This window comes from Gadus chalcogrammus, chromosome 23, assembly GCF_026213295.1.
Source record: "Gadus chalcogrammus isolate NIFS_2021 chromosome 23, NIFS_Gcha_1.0, whole genome shotgun sequence".
NCBI classification, from domain to species: domain Eukaryota; kingdom Metazoa; phylum Chordata; class Actinopteri; order Gadiformes; family Gadidae; genus Gadus; species Gadus chalcogrammus.
In genome coordinates, this window is record NC_079434.1 from 5,150,612 (window position 1) to 5,162,913 (window position 12,302).

General features: G+C 41.8%; 1 long non-coding RNA gene across 2 annotated transcripts; it reads right to left on the reverse strand.

The window, feature by feature from the left end:
- Nucleotides 1–6,459: 6,459 nt before the first annotated feature.
- LOC130377541 (uncharacterized) lies at nt 6,460–10,878 on the reverse strand. Of its 2 annotated transcripts, none has more exons than XR_008894233.1 (3): nt 10,517–10,878; nt 8,868–8,959; nt 6,460–8,679 (listed from the first exon to the last, which is right to left on the reverse strand). It is a non-coding gene; the product is annotated as an uncharacterized LOC130377541 (long non-coding RNA). The 2 variants fall into 2 exon arrangements; XR_008894232.1 differs by having other exon boundaries at nt 8,863–8,959.
- Between the last annotated feature and the right edge of the window lie 1,424 nt (nt 10,879–12,302).

The window sequence follows — 12,302 nt, forward strand, 5'->3', positions numbered from 1 at the left end:
TCTTGTCCTTCCAGTGCTACTCGCCAAGATGGTGTCAGAAGTGGGATGTGGCCTGTGCACGTGGAGAGGGACTTGAGAAAGACGGTCGAGCCCACGGAGAGCGACGCACCCTGCGTTACGGGGGCGTGGTGACCCTTGTGGCCACGACCGGAATAGCCGGATAACTGGTAGCTGAGAACCGCCCCCTGGTGGGAAGGAGAGCGGTAAAGCTGACACAATTCTCGGGGCCAACCCAGTTGGAGCCATACCTGGTCCAGTTCTGCCTGGCTCAACTGCACAACGGCTGGGGTGATGGGGAGGCGGTCGACCACCTTGCTCTGGCGCTGGAGGGGACGGCAGTATGGGTGCTGCTCAATTTGGACCAGGTGGAAAACCGAGACCTCCAGGCCCTGATCATGGCGCTGGAGAGGCAGTTCGGGACCCGAATCTTCAGCAACCAGAGCCATGAGTAGCTACAACGAACTACAACAAGGGCTCTTTCGATCCATGCGCTCTTGTTGTTGTGATTTCATTCAGGTTATCGCCAACAGTGAGAATCACTTAGGTAGGACGTGGCCAACGGGAATATTTTTGGCCACTTGAATCCCAATTCTCATGTGAAAAGTGTAGCATTTAATTTCTTCACTGTGACTATTCTGTGCTTCATAACCGGCAATGAATTATTTAATTTCGATTCAAATAATTTGTTTCTGGAATTAGTATCCATTATTATCAATTTTATTTTCTTCTCTTCTCTTCTTCTGCTTTACCGTGTCTCTCATGCGTCTTCGCGTAGAGTCGGTAAACCTTGTCGGTGGCATGTTGCTTTAAATATTGCCGCCGTGAAGGATTATGGGATACCACTATCTCCTTTCCTTTCGTATAGGTTGCTCAGGAGTAACCAATGCTGAAAGAGGGTTTAAAGAGAGATCGAGGCTCCTTTCATAAGCATTTTTAGAACTCATACCATCTTCCCTCGAAGTACTCCCGGGTCATCTCATTAGGAAAGGAAACTTCCTATGCAAAAAAAGAGAATTCGTAGAGGCCCCGGTTGCTGCCAATTTCCACCCATCAAATTGTGCTACCTAGTGGTTCTGCGCATGCACATCCCGAAAATAATGATCCCTGCGTGCGCATCCATCGATTTGTGCTACTTTAAATGCTGAAGGTGAAAACGTATTTTTAACACCGCAATTGTCTTACAAATATGTTTTACATTGCACCTTTTGACCTGTAAGCATGTAAATATGTGCATCAACAGAATGGCTTTGCTGCTGAATGTAGAAATAAGATGATATATGTATTATCTTTATGGGAGACAGCTGTCTTACAATATATAGAACAGCTGAGCGGTTACAGCAGATGGTTTTAAATTTTGAATGTTGAAAGTCTATGTGTGTGTGCTTGTGTGTGTGCAGGGTCGATTTGGGCAAAGCACTAACAACGGGGAGAAAGTGGGATTTTTTTGCTCACCAATTCTATCACAGCAACAGTTAGTGTTCTGTCCTTGTCCAATCAGATTCTTCAGATTGAAGTCGTGCAATGCAATCTCTGATGGGTCCTAACCCAAATTCAGACAAATGTGCATTAGAACAATCAGCACCTTTTAAGACCAAATGTAATAATTTAAGACCAAATGTAATAATTAAACAGGTATCTACAAAAACGTCATATATCCAAGGTTTAAAAAAAATTGGTAGGCCTACGAGAGAAAAATCGGTCTAGAAGGCTGTGAAGAAGCTAACGCAGTCTTCTGCTTCCACTGCCTCCTCTTCCACCCTGACGGCAGCACGGCAGACAGCACTGCGCAGTATCGACTGGTGGGACACATTGAGATGAGATTTGCGGCTTTCGGGAGGGTGAACATTGCCACTCAACTCACATCAACTCCAAGATAGTTTGACTCCACTACCTTTGAAATGTTGTTAAGGTCGTGAAAACTCTTGATCCTACAATCTGAACAAATACCAAGATGCTGGATTTTCAGCTGATTTTGTATTTCATTTGTGTATGAAAAGACATTGTTAGTGCAATGTTGAGGAATGTAAAGTTATTGTACTTCTATGTACCACTGATAACTTATTGTGCTTTGTAAGCCAATTCTTTCAAGGTCAGTCAATAAATACTTGACTACATAGGCTGCTCCCGTCTTTATGTTGTTGCCAGGCATATACTTTGTCCTTATAGGTATTTGACATCATACAATGATCTACATTAGATGTGTAAATAATTAATTGTGGAGCTACACCATTATTGTTTATGGAGTTGCTATCTAGTGGAAACAAGACAGATCTCTGCATGAGTTAATCATCTGACAACAAATTGATACTGTCTTGCTTAATGCACCTATTGAATGGGTCACCTTAATCATTATCAGTCAATTTATCAGAGATTTTTTTCAGGAGCCGTCACTGTGTGTGTTATCACTTGTAGCAGCCATGAAGAGTTATTGATGTTATTCTTTCACATCCAGTTAATAGAGATAAGCACACAGAATGATAAGGCTTGTATGGTTGGACTCCTTAGAGTCTCTTTAAAATGGCATATCGTTGTTGTAGAAATGGTTAGCTTTTGTTATCGCCAGTGTGTAATGTGACGTGACCGCGTGTTTGTGCTCGGCAGCAGCCGAGGAAAGACGTGCAACAGGCAGGCTGTTGCACTTTTTTCTTCTTTAAGGATGAAATACTGCCACACCGCTGACATGACATCAACAGGTAGCTCTCATGCGCCAAACTGGCGACTACTGTTGGTATCATGTGACACACTGCGCGGATCGTGTGATACTCCCCTCCGATATCCGATCAAGCGTATTCGGCCTATATCTGACCGATGCCGTGGATCGGATCGGGACATCTCTACATTAAATAGTTTCTTATTCAGCATCCATATAGATTCCATCACCTCAGTCACATAAGGTGATCGGTCTGTGGCGGTCATATACTATAAAGCAAGGTTACTTTTTATATTGTTAAACATAATCATTTGGTCAGCCTTGTAGAAAATATATAATGCTTCCAGTGTCTATTTAGCATAAACAATTGGGAGGATTGGGGATTTTACACATTTAAGTGTACTTTGTGTGTGAATACTTTTTTGAAATGTATTTTCTTTTTTAGTCACGAATTATACATTTGTAGTGTACGATGATTTATTTACTCACACAAAATGATTAGTTGCCACAGTTTAAAAACATATGAAAAACATTGTTCCTAGGGAATGAAGAGTACTTCTATGTGTTGTGCTCCTTTGCTGCAAAAAAAATGCAGATGTTAGCTTGATTGAAATGGTAAAGTCTAAAATTAAATATGTTTTTATTAATTTAATCAAAAATGTGTGTGCATATTACACTACAATTGATCTCATTATAGATTGTTGTGGTACTGGTGTTTTTGTTTTTTTTGGTAGGTGCAATGTGAATTGTGTGAGAAGGTGGCCAATTTTGAGGGTGCCAAATATGGCCACTCTATATTTCTGGAGGAAAATAAAGATTTAAGATCTTTGGTTGTTGTTATCATTGGATCTTTAGAATAATTATCGCTTGCATATATAATGACACATACAGAATCCCATTCACAAATATATACAACGAGTTAAAACAATAATTTGCAACAATTATATTGTTCTTTCAATTTATTTAGTTGAATTTATTATTGATGCTTTTATTAAAATGCTTTTATTAAAATGACTTACATTGCACATAGAGGAGAGTGGAGTAATGAGCCAGTGGGTAAATTGACCCACTCCCTGTATTTAGACAACTGTACACATTTGTTGTCATTAGACCATCAATTCAGGGGCCTGTGCCACGAAGCTCGCTTAGAGGGTTAGCGAGGTATGTTGAGCTCAAAGCCTGGGTTAGTTGTACCACGAAAGTTGATCTCTTTTAGCGTCGCTGTATCACCATGGTGACTAATGCCGCGTTTCCACTGCAGGGTGCGGAACGGATCGGATCGCAAAGGTGCGGTAGGGAGGGGGCGGTATAGCCCAGCTCAGTTCCGAGGTCGCGTTTCCACTGCCGACAGTACCCTTTGTGGTAGGCCGGATGTCGATCGCCGCGGCAGCTACGTAAACATCGTAAACAACGTCTTCCTCCATGCAGACGAACGTCTCCACCTCCTTGTTCGCCCAAGCAAGCTTTTTACGCGACATGTTAATTGTAAAGAATAATACCTCGAGGCTACTGTTTGTTTGTTTTTATCCCAGCGTCACCCGGAAGTGACGATTCTGTCGACCAATCAACGGAGGGTCCTGAAAACGAGGCCAAAACTGGCCAAAACGGGTACGGCTAATGGCGCGTTTTCCACTGCAGGGTGCGGAACGGATCGGATCGCAAAGGTGCGGGTCGGGTCGCGTTTCCACCGCCAAAAGTGGGCGTGACCCGGACTTAGCCGTACCCGTTCCGGCCCCATTCTCGGGACTCCTCCGTTGCGGTACCCAAAACGAGACCAGACGCCTGAAAGGCTCCCGTGAAATTGTAGCTACACCCCCCCTCCGTTGATTGGTCGACAGAATCGTTACTTCCGGGTGACGCGGGGATAAAAACAAACAAACAGTAGCCTCGAGGTATTATTCTTTACAATTAACATGTCGCGTAAAAAGCTTGCTTGGGCGAACAAGGAGGTGGAGACGTTCGTCTGCATTCTTGGGGAGGAAGACGTTGTTTACGATGTTTACGTAGCTGCCGCGGCGATCGACATCCGGCCTACCACCAAGGGTACTGTCGGCAGTGGAAACGCGACCTCGGAACTGAGCTGGGCTATACCGCCCCCTCCCTACCGCACCTTTGCGATCCGATCCGCTCCGCACCCTGCAGTGGAAACGCGGCATAAGTCCTGGTCATGCCCACTTTTGGCGGTGGAAACGCGACCCGATCCTCACCTTTGCGATCCGATCCGTTCCGCACCCTGCAGTGGAAACGCGCCATTATGCTCGCAACCAAACCTGGTCGGGAGAAGTTTTTCGGCTTAGTCTAGCCGGGAGATTGGCTACTTAAATCGGCGTGCGCAGCTTCCTAGCAACTCCTCTGACAATGGCGTCACCATTTGTGGGTGTTCCCGTGGACCTCGGCGCACTTCTCGTACAGGCGTCTCTCCGGAGACAGAGGGTTTTACGGGACAGAACCGATCCCTTGGCATTGTCTGACGATATTCAGATTTCAGACTTTATTGTCATTGTGCAAACAACGAATTTGGGGTTCTTCACGAGAGATACAGATTCTCATCAGAGGGTGTTCGTTATTTGATCGTCCTTGTTGGACCTTATGTAGACAATCCTTACTGTTGTGCATTGTGTCTCCGTGACAGAGTGCTAGAGTGGAGGTAGCGCGTCAGTCTTGAATTTCTGCGCGGGGGGTTCAACTCCCAAGTGACGCGAATTTATGTGAAGCTTAAAAAGTCCCAATTCTCATGCACATGGAATAGGCCTACTTATTCACTAAAGCTTATGGAATTATATTTTTGTGCTTATTTCGAACTTGAACCCATATTTTCAAGGCCGTGCTGGCACCACCTCTATGGGGGTAAAATGCATGATGATAGACCGTCGAATTTGAACCCCGGTCGCTGGCGTTCGGGTCTAATACTAATCCACTACGCTACACCTCTCAGCGGTTAAAAACATTAGATACATTTCTTACATAGGGTGTATTTAAAGTGAATTCCCTAAATGATAGAATAAGGCAGGATGGACGTTGCTTATGCATTTTTAAATCATCATCATTCTTTTTGGATTAATGGCGAACAATTATGCATTTGGCATAGTTATTTTATAGACAATATGCAGAATCTTTTCACTTATACGCATATAGACTGCTTGATCCATCGTAAAGGTGAGAAAAATTACGCAAAAAACGCCCCTTTCAAGTGACGCGCACCTAAAGCGGAAAACCTGGTTCGACTAATTGAATCTAAAGTGAGTGTCGTGGTACCGTTTAACTCTAATTTCGAGTTGCGGCTCTGTCGAGCCAGGTTTTCCCAAGAAAGCCTGGGTATGTTCAGCGAGGTTCGTGGTATACCCCCCAGGAAGCACCCATAATTTATGTTTGGCTGTGATGGAGAGAAGCACATGATAAAGTTGCAAGTATGTTTTTTTCAAAATAAACAAGTGTTTGCTTTGTAAGTTTTAACATACTGTATATGGTATAATGACTCCTATGAGGAGTACATAATGTAGAATTGATAGGCTAGCCTGATTCAATAGATCTGCTATCAAGTCAAGGTATGGTAGCACAATCTGACGAGGGAGCATAAATTGGCAGAACACCGTCCCCGCGTTGTTGCTGGGCAGCAGGGCGGACCTTGAGCCACCACAGGCTCGGCAGTAGAGGCTGCGCGATGACTGCGGGGGGGGCGGGGCAGAGCGCCATCCACCCTCGGCCCAGCCGGCGGCGTGCCGTCGACGGGCCAGACGTCAGGCGGCGGAGGCGTTGGCCCCCACAAAGGGCCAACGCCCCTCTCCAGCGGAACCTGGTGGAGGTGTTCCCCGACTCCTCCCCCAGGGCTGACTCTGGGGTTTGGCCGAAGGGACTATGCCATAATGAAGGTATTAAACTACAGGTTAATGACATCCTGTGTCCTATTGTAGCACCCAAAGTTACACCCCTCTGCATGGCAGCCACTACTGCATATGTCACTAACCGCAGCTGTTTAAAAGAAAAGGAAATTACGACAAGGGCTTCGGTCACACACAACTCAAGACCCAATGGCTTCTGAAGACTACTGTCCATGAATCTGAGGCGTAACACGTGATTTAAAAGTAGTGTCAAGGTAATAATGATCTAATCTGTGGTGTGTCAATGCATCAAACAAATTGTACTTTATTTTAAGGCAATGTTATACAGGACATCTATTTTTCATTAAAAAAAGCCTCACATGATCGTTACTCCGACAACAACATGGATTGCAGAAACATACCAATGATTTTATTTTCGAAAAATTCGTTTTGTAGGGTTAGTTGTAAGAATTGTTGTAAGAATGATTACATTTGATAATGTGCAATGTTTCTTCTCAAACTATGCCTATTTGAAACCATCCAGAGAAGAACCAATTTTGTCAATCTAACAACTATATATTTATAAAGTAAGTCAAAATAGTCTTGCAGATTTAAGTTTTCACATTCAATCAAATCCTTAAATATTTTGTGACTTCAATGAATGACTTCAGAACTCCCATCTGGTTGTTTTCTAAAAAAATACCAAAAATGAAATCTTGAATAAGGTAATATTTGTTTTAGTTTTTTTGTTTAACAAAAGGTGGTATTTTCAAATCACACTTATTATTTTAGTATTTAGTCATTCTTGCTTAAGGCTTATGCCTAAAGGTAGACTGCTGCAGACATTGGGGTTGAAACCCAGAACCGCATGCTCACTCCATGTACGTTGTTGTAAAACCACCGTATGTACTGACCTCTGTTCTGTGTGGTCCTGGAGTTCCATATTGAGGGTCTCGGGCAGCAGAAAGCAGAGCAACCCGCCTATTAAGGGAAAGGTGCCATACAACACCATAGGGATGGCAGGGTGGTATACCTGTAGTAGTCTGATGAGAGGAGCTAGGATGGCCCCAATACGACCACACATGAGATTTATACCAAGCCCACTCTGCCTGACAGGAACAAAAGGCAGCAAGAGAAAACATAGATGGACATTTTCAAAGGATATTTATTTTGTAACACTCATAAACTATACTGAGTTAGACATTTATTTTTAATTACAAGTAAACACTTTTACAAGGCCACTACACAATCAACAGTAATCCACAATGAGCTTTTTTTTTTACAACCAAAGAAATTGCTCAACAATAGCCAGCACACATACATTTTCTGCACACATACATTTTCTGCAAACCCACCTGGGGTCGCAGAAAATTGCAGATTTATAAGCTTTAGAAATGTCATGGTGCATTTTTTATAAATAAATTAATCTAAAAAGCTAAAGGTTGAAAGGTCTCATAAAGATCCTTTACTTTTATGACACTGCATTTTGTTGTGGTAAATGATTCAAGTCAAAAGGAATTGACTTATCACTTGATGTTGCGCAAAACGTCAATTTGACCTGATAAACATGATTAACTGTGATATACTTAAGATAGTCAGAAGAAGGGTTCACAGACCAGTATCCGGCTAGAAGTAACAGGATCAAAGGGCTTGAAAACACCAGGTGTAGAATCTTCCAATCGACGACAAAATAGGCAACGCCTGACATCAACATCAGTCCAACAGAAAAAAAGGAAAGTGAAGAGATAGTGACAAAACCCTGTTTTGAGGTACAGGTCCACTCAACCCCTTTAAAGCAATAAAACAACCAAAATACAAGTCATTTCACTGAAATATCTGTCCCTGGCATATGATATACAAGTAAATGAGAGAAGAATGAGAACAAAATACTAAAAATGATTGGCCTCTACCACTAGATGCCAATCAATTCAAAAATAATTTAATCATCAATGATTCATTTATTTATCATTATTAAATAAGTAATAATACATGATTAATACAATATCTTCTTGAATTGACCTGATTAGAAGAAAATAAGGACAGTACATCTACTTACCTATGACATAAGAATTAATCCAAACACCAGAAACTGCGGCACCAAGGACAAATCGAAGTGCAATGTAAACATAGATGTTTGGTGAGAAAGCAGAGGCAACACCAAACAAGAGCTGGAGAAACAAACTGAGCAGGGCAACATACCGGCGGCCAAACCTGCAAAAATCAGAAGAACAATGGATTCATTCACTCAAAATATGATTGTGAAATTACGCTAATCCAATGGATACTTTTACATGAAATATTTAATTGACCATGTTTATCCAAATCATACATTTGGAAATATTTTTACAGCGTATAATTTCATTTCATGATGTGAGAAGCAAGAGTCTTAATAACCTTACAGCCGTTGCTCCAAATACCAGCCCTCCAAGCAGAAGTCCTCCCATGTGAGGGTTGCCTCATTTAAACCGCTGTCGTCACACACTAGATTAAACTGAGCAAGGGGAAGATGGAAGAATGCAATTACATTCATAAAAAACAAACACAAATCCGCTTCAGTAGTGCCGGCAGAATCATTTTCGTTTGAACTCTTCATGAGGTGGCCAGTATTCTGACTTTGGTACCCAACCCTTGGTTATACCATACCTCACAGCACTTTCATATAACTGGTAAACCCACCCTTCAATGCAATTTGTGGTACTATTAATCCCGTATGCTTCAATCATTTCTAAATCCAAATCCACAGGTGAGACCATCGTGCAGCTGTCATACTCCTGATCTTCTCTAGTGGGAATGGTAAGGTTGAGCTGCTTTTTATATGTCAAGTTTGGGCTGATGTCAGTTTTGCAGTGGTGTGGGAAGTTCTCTCCACTAAAACTGAATCTGGAAGCAGATTATGAAGAAAAAAAGTTTGTTATAGCTAATCCACATTCCCACTTTCCACTGAGACCTGAAGGGTTTGTCCTGGATGTGGTTGTTATAGGTCTGCTGTGAGGTGAATTGACCTTACAGCAGCGTGCATGAGCCATAATAGTAATAATAATAAAATTAAATATTATTTCGATAGTAAGCTATTTAACCTGATTGCCACTATCTGTATCTTAGAACAACAACTCCAGGGACAAAGCTCCACTTGAGCCAGCTGAATATAAATTCTTGGACTAGACAAGTGTCAACGCACACCTTTTACTTAATGATGAACAACTTACTTAAAGATGAAAGATTAAATAATGGCGTCATTCTTTTTACTTTTGTACTTTTTCTCACAGTATGATCCAACCTCTCTCATGCTTTGTTGATATTTTTCACTGAGATGTGAGGGGTCAGGATTCAAAGGTCCATCAATATACCCTTAGTTAAAGGATTATTTCAAAACTGGACCCTAAACTCCAGTTTGAGAATAAATTAAGATTCTGGTTCTTTTACTCAAATTACCACCTTTAATTTTACTTGTTTTTATTATGTAACTTTGAATCATCATTTTGTCAATTTTAACCATAGCACCAAGTTATATTAATTGATGTAATGCATTTGTGGCACTGTGTATTAAAAGACAGAGGATGATTTGTATGGAGGACCACAAGTGTCACGGAAATAGTAATAAAGAAATGCAAAGTAATTCATTATCAAATATATAGTTGTATACATTACTTTCACAGTTCATATAAACTATGAAGATGGGCTACTAATACTTTAAAGGCATTCTGACTTCAAGATTATTAGCTATTATCTATAACAAGATTAAAAGGGCAATATTTTTTGCTGACAAAATATGTTGAACACCCTTCTGTCTGTGATCAATAACAGTACAAATCTCAGTGCTCATACTTTCGACAAAAAGTTGCCTTGATCTCAAGTGACCCAATATCATCATGTAGCCAGCGCTGGGGTAATTGCGAAGAATGTCAGACACAATCACTTCCAACTCCTCATCACTGATACTGTTGTTCAAGTCATCTCGATAAAAAAAACAAAAAAAAAAACACATTGGGTGACAGTTATCGCTAGATGTCGTTAGCCTTAGCTAGCTAGTCAACTAGAGGTTTCTTACCTTAGTCCCCACAGGGCAATCCTGCAATGGAGAGTTTCCAAAGACAACCCGAAAGGTCTTGCAATATCCCTGCGCGGGATTCCGAAGGAGATCTGCAACTGTAACTGGTCTCTTTGTATGTCAAGACAGGGCTGAATCTCTGAAATATTACCAATTTGGCGGATTCTCCCAAATACATCGGAATTCTTGAGGGTCTTCTCCAACTGTGCCTGAATAGCATCGTCTGCCCAAATGGCTAACAGACACTCGACTTCTCTATGGGACCAACGTGAACCAACAGTTGAACCGCTTGACGCCATGTTTACCGTTTAATCGGAAAGAAGGCTCGTCGCCTTTATTATGTCCATGGTCGTCGCATGGACTATACGTCATCCAGCTCAGGTTGCGTAGCCGTGCGTGTGCGTGTGTCGGCTCATTATCATCTGTACCGTGGCGGCCCGTACCGTAGCAGCACATCTCTCCCAAGTGGCTAAGTTGGCCTGGCCTGGCCAGACTGGCCACACTCACATTGGCAGATTTGAGCACGGTTAGGTGTGAAAACGGACACGGCCACGGCCAGATGGCCTAGTGTGAGTGCACCCTAAATGGCAGCTGGTGATCCAAGTTTTCCCTTAGGTGAAGCAACCTCGTCAGAGCATAGTCATAGTCAACTGGAACATTACTGTCGACATAGTCAGCCAAATTAATTATGGCATTAAGGAAATCACACTTTTATATGTCTGATTAAAATCTGTATTCTTAATCCAATTTGTGAATCCAGTTATTTATTTCTCTTTTTAAACTGCATTTTCAAATATATTTTTACATTGCATTATTTATTTATGAATTCATTAATGAATTTATAAATATTGTACTTATTGACTGTTATAAGTTGTTTTTGTGAATCCCATTTTAATTTGAGCTACTTATTGATGGATTAATACTTCATTTGTAAATATTATGGATTCATATTTTTATAATTCCTCTTTTTATTGCCAATTAAAATATAAAATAATGAATTACTTTGTATTTGTTTATTACTATTTCCGTGACACTTGTGGTCCTCCATAGATTTACCCCCCATTCAATATTTACGCCAAAGTCAACAAGCTAAACACAGGTTCTGTCTTATAATATATCACAAGGTATTTTGAATGGGTAACATTATTTGCTGGGTAAACTCGTCTTCACCAGCAGAGGGCGCTCTAGGTCTTACAGTTGGCTGGGGCCTGGGCATCGGTGGCTGACACAAGCAGCGCCAAAGTAGGACAGTAAATTAAGTATAGCAAATGAATGTACACTACGCTAAAGAGAGCGCGTCTCTATGTGAACTGTTTATATTTCCAAAAGGTATGCTGTGATACACAGTAGTGACATTTATTAGTAGAACTTGACCTGCCCCTGTGACATTAATAGGAAACCTTGAAGTTGACCGTGGCTAAGCGTGTTGATGATTGTGTATGTGGACTAACCAAGGCCGCCTTAATGCACGGGCTTGCCTGGGCTGAAGCCCCAGGGCCTACGCCGATCGGAGGGCCTATCATGAGCTGCAGTAAAAAAAAAAAATATATATATATATATATATATATTTTTTTTATATATATTTTATACTGGCCCATGATAGGCCCCCAGATCGGCGAAGGCCCAAGACAATGTGATTTTTTGTTTGGGGCTTACAAAGATCAGAGGCCTATCATCAGCCAAGAAAAAAGTGGGCCAGTGGCCCCTTTACACCACAGCCACACTCGCAAAATGTCGGAAATAAGGTACACATCTTCATTGTAAGATCCCCTCTCAGGGGGCCCAG